The 9849-nt window shown below is 45.7% G+C and overlaps 1 protein-coding gene across 6 annotated transcripts in view; it reads right to left on the reverse strand.

Annotated features, from left to right (window-relative positions):
• The window catches only part of EPB41L3 (erythrocyte membrane protein band 4.1 like 3), a 102118-nt gene extending 97615 nt beyond the window's left edge, over positions 1 to 4503 (reverse strand). For all 6 annotated transcript variants that reach the window (XM_082046336.1, XM_082046333.1, XM_082046335.1 and 3 more), the window contains exon 1: positions 4353 to 4503. The gene's annotated coding sequence lies outside the window, so the exon portion shown is untranslated. The remainder of the gene's footprint in view (positions 1 to 4352) is intronic.
• Positions 4504 to 9849: the final 5346 nt, after the last annotated feature.

Consider the following 9849-nt stretch of genomic DNA (forward strand, 5'->3'; position numbering starts at 1 on the left):
TGTAAAAAGGGTTTGTTGATTTTTTTCTTTTCTTTTTCTTCTTTACTACTATGTACTTTCTAAACTTTTATTTATATATTACCCTTTCATATACTGTATCCCACAGGATTCAAATAGATTTGTGTTTTATAAGGTTATTATAATTTCCTTTTTGTTTTTATCTGTTTTATTCAAGAACAATCAGCTCTGCTGAAACAGTCAAAGACCAAGTTAAAAGTAAAGATTTAATTTTCCTCCAGAGACAGAATCTGACAATTACTCAAATTGCATTATGTCAATTACTCAGGAAGGGTGTAGGAGATACCAAGTTTGCTGTCTATACAGCACGTTGTCTCAGATTAACTCAGTTGTCCCAAATACTGACCCATTTTTGCTTTTCCACAGATATTTAGTCCTCAGCAATCCTCCCAAGTTTCTCTGCACTGATGCTTATGGTGACAACAATTGAGACTGGCAGGGGCAGGCGCAAAGGGCCCGTAGGATTTCTCCTACCCCAGCCAAGATAAGTGATTACATTCCTCTTCTCTACTACCCATGCCATTCATTTTAAGAAACTGAGATCTTCCCAGTGAAAAGAAACATTTCTTTTTGGGTGTTTCTAGTCAGCGAGAGGAAGTGCTGTGTGTTTGTATATACATTTAGATGTGGACCATTCCCCAACCATTAAAAATGGCTTATAATGGAGATTAAAAATTAAGAGAAATGTGATAAAACCTGGCTAATGCATCATCTTTTCAGGAGTTCATCTCTTTCAAAAGCTTCCTTTACAGTATTGATTCAAACTGCTTAGCGATGCTTATTTAAGTCGAGTTCTGGGTAAAGCTCTTGTACATGCTCTATAACTTTCGTAACAAATAAAAGCAATTCATCATGATCCTTTGGAATAAACACATTTTCAGCTTAATTTTCAGCATAGTTGACAGCAATCATATTTTTCAGTTATGTGCACACATTTATTTTCAGTTGATTTGAGAGAAATTAAGTTCAAACAAAAGACATTGAAAAATCAAACTCTGCAGTCATAACATATTTCCAGTTTAAAATGTGATAAATAAGATGCTGAAACAGAATATCCCAGGGCCATGCTATATACATTGAAAAAACCCAATCCTGCAGACTCATAGCAGCCCCCCCTGCACAGACCAAGCCTTTGTTTTCAAAGCCCAACTTACATTGAATGCGCACTGAATGTACACAGATTCTCACCCCAGGATGATTCCAATGTGACAAAGTAACAGAGTTATTAATACTTTCATGCTGAAAACACTGTAGCTTAAGAGATAAAGCTGGTGCTTCATTTCATGAGAAACAAGTATTCTTTTATAACCACTTATAAATGGTTTGATGTTTTCTCTGAGACAACAAGCACTCATTTACTGGTTCATGAGATTTCCATGAAACAAGTTTGAAAGTCACCCGCCATGAATAACACATTTAACACATTTCAAGAAGTTTCTGTTAACTCAAGTTCATGCCTAAAATACGAAGAAGTGACATTACACATATTCAAGAAAATAATCATGCATAGCCCCTGCAGAATTCACAAACACTGCACCAAACAACAAATCTAATAAATATACATGTGAGCATGCTACTGTGGGTCAAACCTACCACCAGTGCCTGTAAGTATCTATAAAAACCCCTCAGCCTTCAAAGAAAAACGTGTGAACAGTAATGTTTTCATCACAGAGTACATATTCAGCAGGCTTCCACCACAGACAAAAAAATAAAAATTAAAAAAAATCTCACCCTGTTTAATTCAAAGATTACGTAAGTTGTAGCTTCACCTTCACTTGCTCCTTCTCGGAAGAGAGAATAAAACCCCAACTAAAATTAGACCTCTCCAGTTTTGCTGCAGTTCCCCGGCAGACAGACACAGCCCTGCCCTGGCAGGAGCCAGCAAGGCGGAGGTGCCGGGCGGGGGGGGGGAGGCTGGGGATAGTGCCACACCCTGATGCTCCCCCCTCCTTCCTCCTCATCCTCCTCCTCCCACTCCTCCCAAAGGCGAAACCTGTCCACTGCAGAAGCAGGCTCCCATCGGATGTGCTCCTAACACACATCCGACCAGCTCCTCGGTCATACGGGGCAGTATTTGGGGAGAAAAACCCATCAGCTGCATCATTGACAGAGGGATGCGACTGCAGGCAATTAGTACAGGGAGAACCCTGGGCTGTACAGGTCTGATTAAATAAAACCAATGTATTTGAAACACTTCCCAATGTGTTCCGCGTTCTCTGCTGCAGTGAGCAGGTCTGCAGCACACCGATGGCTCAAGGAGCCCTCCTGCTCCAGTGGTGCTGTAAGGAACAAACTTCCAGTGGCTCTTACTCTAATGCAGTGCTCTCGGGCTCTCGTCTCCCCTTATTGCCATGCAGGTCTTATCCTCACATTAGAGCTGAAAGTTTCCAGTCCAAGGAGACCAGCATAGCAGTATCTGCCTATATTATGCATGTACACGCACAGGTACAGCAAAACCTGTGAATTTAACCACATCATGATCACAGCAGGATGATCCTGACCTTTTTATACTCTACGAAAGGGACCATTCTCCATCGACCTAGAGGAAAAGCATACACTTGATTGCATCTGACCAAGGTTTGCTAGTCAAAATTTACATAATTTGCTCATTTTGGTTTTTTTTCTATGAGGCTTAGTTACACTTGTTTTCTTTACACAAATCTTTCAGCTTTCAAAGGAAACAGGCAAATGCTGACAATATTAAAAATAAAATGAAAAAGATACTATGCAGATTGCCACACTCTAAAAAGACAGATGCACACGGGACACACCTAACCCAAAGCTTTTCTTTGGCAAGTAGGCCTCTGCCTTGCTATCATTTTGACAGAAAAGACTTCAAATATCATAGGTAGTTTCCCTTCAACTTACAAGCAACATGCATGTTGAGTTGAAGATATACTTTCCATCTCTACCCCAAACACAAGCACACACTGGAGAATAGCATTCGGACCAATTAGCACCTTTATCAAATGCCTTTCTTCTTAAGCATAGCCACAAGAAATAAAAAAAAAAAAAAAAAAAAAATCAAGAAACTGCAAGGCCAGATATGCTATATGCTATATGCTATACTTCTCTACTTGCAATGATCACAGGAGTGCAAGTTTTCAATCTTCCCAGTATATATGACAAAGTTTCAACTCTGAATGAAAAGTAAGAAAACCTAACAAGCCAAAAATACTATTTCCCGCGCTCCCCAGCCCCTCCCTGGTCACCCCAGTGCAAGGGTACCCAGCCGGGATGCAGGAGAAGGGGACCGGCACCACCTTCCTGTCGGCCACACCCGCGGGGTCTGGATTTCCCTTTGCCAACAGATCAGCTCCAGCACCGCAACTTCTAAGCCGCGCTTCACGTGGACACGCGTGGGGTGTTGGGGTGGTGGGGCAGGGAGGGGAGCGCAGGGCCAGGACCCAGTCAGGACACCCCACGCGCGATTCCTCTTCCGCGCGGCTCCGGCAGCGCGGGGCGGAGCAGCCCCGTCCCGGCGGCCCCGACACCCGCGGGCGCCGGGGGGGACCCTTCGTGCCGGCCGGGACTGTGGGGCGGGGGCCGGGGGGGGGGTTGCGGTGCTGCCACTGCAGCGGTCCGGGGCTGCGATGTGCTCCGTGCATAACCACACCCACCGCATTGCAGAAGCCACGGCCCGGGGAGGGGGGGACATGGGGACGGACAGAGAGAGGGAAACAACCCCCCCAACGCGCCACCGCAAGGCGCGCAGCCCCGGCCGGGCGCTGCGGGAGAAAAGCAGGCGAGTGGTCCCGGCTCCCCCTGCACCGCCCAGGCGCTGTGCCCCCCAGGTGAGCGGGGCAGCGGGCACCCGGTGGGCAGTCTGCCCCGGGGAGGCTGGGGGTGCGCCCTACCAAGCCTCTGCCGCCTACAGAAGTTTCCCACAGAAATGCGCATCGCCCTAAAAAAATTAAAATTACAAGTCCCCCCGCTTCCACACACACCCTCCCACCCCCGCCCTCTGGCACAGCTGCGGCGGGCGCAGCCGTGTCCGTCGTTCCCCCTGCCGGGCCGCAGCGATCGCCTCCCGCCGCCATCCCCACTCTGCGGGGGGCACCGCTCGCTGCCTCCCCCGGCGCTCCCCCGGGCATCCCGGCCTCACGCACACGCCGCCCCCCAGCCCCCCTCCGCGGCTGCTAACTTAAAAATGGCTCCTAGGAATGAGGTTTACATATATACATACGTATATATTAAAAAAAAAAAAAAAAAAAAAAAAAAAAAAAGGAGGGGGAATGCAATCTGCCCGTGTCCCCCCCCGCCAGGCATGTCCTCCGTTTCTCCTTGTGGGGAGGACACTGCGCGCATCGGGGTCGGGAGCGGCGGGACGGTACCTTGGCGGTGGCGGGGAGCGGAGGGGGTGGCCGGCGGCGGTACCGGGGCGCAGGGCTGCTCCCGGCGGCGGCGGCCACGCGTCAGCAGCGGCAGCGCAGCCCGGCTCTGCCCAGAACGAGCCTCCGCCGCTTCCCAGCAAATCAGGGCTGCGGAGGCTCCTCCGGAGAGAGGGAGGGAAAAAGGAAAGGAGGAAGAAAAAAAAAAAAAAAAAAAAAAAGAGGAAAAAAAAGAAAGAGCCCAAGCCGCGGAGAACGGCAAAAGCTGGATACCGGCGGTGCGAGGGGGGGCGGTGAGGGCCGGTCCTCGGGCAAGCAGCAGAGAGGGCCCTCCCCGCCCTGCACCGGGATCCCCACCTGCGTCCAGAGGGATCCGGTCGGTTTTTGGCTCAGCTAAATGAATTTTTCTGTTTTAACAGATGAGTTTAGCTACTGCAGTTGCAACCAAACCCTAGCGATGGAGAGACTCCCATGGAACTTAAAAGCAGCAAGCTGAGTGCTGGCAAGGTCTGGCTTTGATTTACCCGTGGGTTTTTTTATGGGGGGGGGGGGGGGGGGTGTGGGGTGTGTGTGTACCGGCCTTTTTGATTTTAATTTCCAGTGACAAACCTCATGCTTTTAATATCTGGGCCCTGGTTCACTCAACAGCATCATCAAAAATAAACAGAGGTCCTGCCACACATTGGCTTCCGATCCAAAAAAGGTAATGTAAAACTGAAAATGACTTCTGAGTTTTTACTACAACATAGACCACAACATCCCACATGTCAGAAAGCATCAAATATTCCTAGTGCATACAGAAGCTGTTTGGGAGACTATAATCCTTTCAGCATTTCATTTTGGTATTATAAATATGTAGCTCCTCTTAGAGCACATAACTGAGCTCTCCAGTGTCTAGTGATACAAGCAGCTATAGGATCTGAGACTCTGCCGCACCACAGCACTCAGGGGCACTGTTCATTTGCATCTTTGAGGGACCAGAAGCAGCTGAACTTGCTTTTTTTCCAGAGAAGGAACCAGCCATGGGAAAGGGTAGCAACAGCTAACTATGGGAGAGCCACAGACTGGAATGCTCTCATGTGGCACCTTCAATCTTTTTGCAATGAAGTGGATGAATTAGGCACATCAGGCTTATTCTGTCTTTAGATAGTGTATTTTGAGAGCTACTCGAAATGGTAAGATCCAAATTCTATTCAGGCCTTCAATATGAATCAGGGGAAAAAAAAATCTCCTTTAATTAGCAGCATTTCTGTGGGATTTAAGAATGGAAAGAGGTTTTGACAGTAAGCAGCGGACATATCATTGTACCATTTCTCAGATCTGCAAAACTGCACTGCTCTGTATTTAATGTAGAATTGTAGCAAGACAGCCTTCCCCCGCCCCCCCGCTTCACCTGCCATGCAGGAGTGCCATGTAGCAGGTCTGGCACACCATAACATATCTAAGAAGGAGAGAAACTTCAAAAGGAAAGTGTGTGCCATCAACTAAGAGAGGGCATACTTGTTGTCATGCAGCTGAAATAAAAAGACTTGTATGCCCTTCTCCACCAGGAGCTCTGTAAGCCATCATGAATCACAAGGGAATGGACTTGACAGTTAAGACACACATTAAAGTTAACAAGGTTTGATTTGAAAAAAAAAAAAAGGACTGAGTTGGTTTGAATCAAATCGAGTCTCAAAAGCAAGCTAGGAGACTTAAAAAAAACAATGCAAGATTTACCAGCTCTATCTTTTGCAGCTCTTGACCCACCCATGACAGAGGAAGGTGTTGACACTGCTTTTAAACAGAGATAAAACCGCTGGAATATTAGCACTTCACAGCAACATGTGTTGTCCTTGAGCAGAACTGCAGGCAGATTTGTCCCACAGTCACAATATACTGTGTGGATATACTGCATATATAATAGCATCTTTCATCTGAGGATCTAGAGGGCTTTCAGCACACTGATTTAACCTCCAAACATCAGGTGGTATTAACAAGCTGTTCCTACAAGCAGTAAGTCTTCGCAACAGATATTAGGTAGCTAGTACCTCTGGGCTACCAATATGGGCCTTAGTTTCACAGTTTTCAACACAGTAGCACTGAAAGTATTTTTATTTTTCTTTTTTGAACATTACTTTCTAATTCCAAAGGGGGTTAAACTGGCCAGCTTGCCCTGATTTCTGTCAGATGGGACTTTGATGGAATTTTAGATTCCCATGAACAGCAGTTTTTCATTACTATTAGTAAAAAACCCTGTTCTTCCAGCAATTTATAAGCCAGCCCCAATCCATATTCTTCTCACACAGGTGGGAAATGTGAATAATCCCCCTACACATCACTGCAGTTATCCCAGTGTCCATTTACATGAAATGAAGCATGGATGACAAGCCCAGGCAGCACTAGAAGAGACCTTGATCTCCTACCTTGCTATGGGACAGTAGTTTTATTTTTGCTATTTTCTCATCCTTCTGGAGGTGGTGGTTCAGACCTGGATGCCAAGAACATGTTAGTTTAATGGTTCCTTTTGAGTTTCTGTTTGTCTCGGCTCCCAGGGCATTAGGCTTCGTGTAGCACAAGACAGTCCTATCTTGCCTCTACAAAATGCCCCACCAGCAGCCAGAGGCACAGCTCCTAGGCCTGCCACAGTAAAGGTTTTAACTCCCACATTCTGCCCATTTAAAACCAGCACCAGCTTTGGTGGGATGCGGGATGTCATACACTCGCAGCTGCCCTGAACACACAGCCTCTGAACCCTTCATATCCTGCCACTCTAGACACAAGCTTCCTGCATGCTGCTACCCCACCTGCCATCTCCTCCCCATTTCAGTGACTGCAGAAGACCTCTCCCAGCCTGCTCCTTTTCTCTTCCCACATCAGCATGCCCCATTCTCCCTCTCCATGCAGCCCCTCCTCCTCCCTCCATTACCACCACACCTCTCAGGCAGGGGCTTCCTAACCCTCTACTCCTCTTTTGCCCATACAAGAGATATCTCTTCATCTTCCTCCCCTCCAAAGCAGTTTCGTTCCCCTTGTGCCATATACCTTCCCTGCATTCTCACCAGGCCAGGATCCTCAATTTATACCCATGCAAACAGTTAGATGTACATCCAGATTGCTTCTGTGTTGGTCTAAAAGCCAGGCTGCTCCCAGCACCCCATCCTTTGGGGAGAAAGGCACATGACTATTGAGATGACAGGACCCAACTGTATAAGCAACAGAGTCACCCAGGAGATCAACACTAAACTGGGGAAATGGGCAAAATATGCAGCAAGCTCTGCCCTGCCTTCCCTTTTCCATCCATACATCGCTTTTGGTTTTCCAGTTTCTCTCCTTTGGTGAAGACACGCAGCTTGCTTGGGAAAGCCCTGCAAATGGGAGTTGGGGAGGAAAGGCTTCATTCTTGGCATGGAAATCCAAGGAAGAATAAAGGCAAAGACAGCTTCTGACATGAAGCAGGTAAGTTAGAGGTGGGGAAGGAAAAGGTCCTAACACAAACACCCCTCTTCCCCATGGGGTACCAGTCAGAGGAGAGTAGCTGTAAGGAAAATGGACCCACACACAGTATTTGGCCATAACGAGGGCTTTCTTTTTTTATAGGAGAGGGGAATGGGGAGACATGTGGTCTCTGCCAGGAAAGGATGAATAGGCAACCCTGGAAGAGCAGGGACAAGGATTATTGCCCAGCCCTGGGAACTGCTGCCTAAAACATTCTTGTGATTCCCTAATTGATTGGACATGGCATTCAAAATAGCACATTACAGAAAACCAAGACACAAAAATGCTATAAAACTCAGCAAAAAGCTGTCTCAAGCCCAGCCAACGATGAATTAGCTGGGTACAGCACTTCAAAAAATGGCAAGTACTGTAAAAGCAGTAGCATTATTACAGCCTTATTAAGAAGATATTTCTTAGCAGACAGGAGCTTGGCACTATCTGTCTAGACGGGTAGATGGCTTTGGAGTCAAACTGATTTTTTTTTTTTTTTCCATCATTACCGTATCCACTTCCATTTATTAAAAGCAAACTGTTCTGCCCATGACTCATGCAGCTGAGCTTTCTGCATGGCAAGGAAACAAAATTCTCATAATTAAGAGCGATCACTGTGAGACAGCAGATGAAGGTAAGATTTAGAAACCAGACCAAATCTTCTATTCCTGTCTTCCCTCACTGCAAACATAATGCCCATAGACCTCTAAAGGGCCAATATTACCATTGCCCTCAGATATCTAAGTAGAAGACCTTCAGGTGAGATATCACTTAGTGCAACGCAGCTACACAGCAGGTCAGATTTATTCTTGACAACGGTTCATTGACTTCAGTGCAGGGATTTATTTGTTCTGTCATTTGAGGCAAGTTTCATTCTGCCAGTCAGTGCCAAATCCACCCCATTTAAAGACTACTGAAGGAACAATCAGTAAATTTGGCCCCATTGCTTCTGCTACTGAAATCCTGCCTATAGAATATTTACTGCAATTAATTCAGCACTGCCCTTTGCCACTTTCATATCTGTAGCTACTTTCTGACTGAGAGCATTAACTGGATTATCAAGTGATTACCTCCTGCTGCAGTTCTCCAGCCCTCGTTAGGAACCAAAGGTAACCAAATTTTATGGATGCTTTGGGATGTACCCAAAGCTGCACCCAAAACAGACAAGAATTAGTTTTCAGATACAGTAATAAACTGAAGCTTTTAATCTCAGTTAAGGTTTTCACTTTAAATTTATTCTGCCTATACATAATCATTAATATGGTTTAACTGTACTTTGATTTAATATGCACTTATTATAGGAAACAGAAAATACAGATGATATGCAATATGCAGTTAACACAAATGTATTTTAATTTAAGTAGGGTTCCTTAAAAACCTAATAATGAGGGAGGCAAGGACAACTCTCATTTGCTATCAGCAAAGGACTGAGAGCTGCCTACATGGCAACCACCTCTATTAAGGTCAACGCATACCATTCTCCTTTACTGGGGTGCTTTCTGTTGAGTCCATCTGTTGCAGTCCACAAAATTCTGCCTTTTTGTCCTCATTGCCACAGTGCAGGCCATTTTGTCCTAATTGTGGGGTACTACACAGGAAAGTGGATACTTTTCTTCTGTCTTTCCCACACCATTAAACCCAGCCTTTCATTTTACTTACAAAACTATCTTTAGCTCTTCTACTCTTCTATGTCGCCTTTTTCCTGAAGCATCTAATTCAGAGACGGATTTAAGCAGGAACTTACCTTAAGCAAAAGCTAGTCTCACTGACTCAACGGAGAATCAATGCTCATATTTATTATTATCAGAAAAATAAATGCCATCTTGAATCATAACTGCCTTCTACAAATCTCTTTTTAAGATACCTCTTCCACACAACACCTGTAATAAAATAACCCTCAGTGGCCAGGTTAATGGGCACAGCCCCCAACTGCTTTTATATCATTTGTCTTTGTAAGCTGCAAGATTTACCGAGGATGGAAGGCACTTTAATGAGTGTTTGCATAGCACCCAACACAGTTCACCTCTCATCT

The sequence above is a fragment of the Streptopelia decaocto genome, assembly GCF_964273445.1.
Source record: "Streptopelia decaocto genome assembly, chromosome: 2".
Taxonomy (NCBI): Eukaryota; Metazoa; Chordata; class Aves; order Columbiformes; family Columbidae; genus Streptopelia; species Streptopelia decaocto.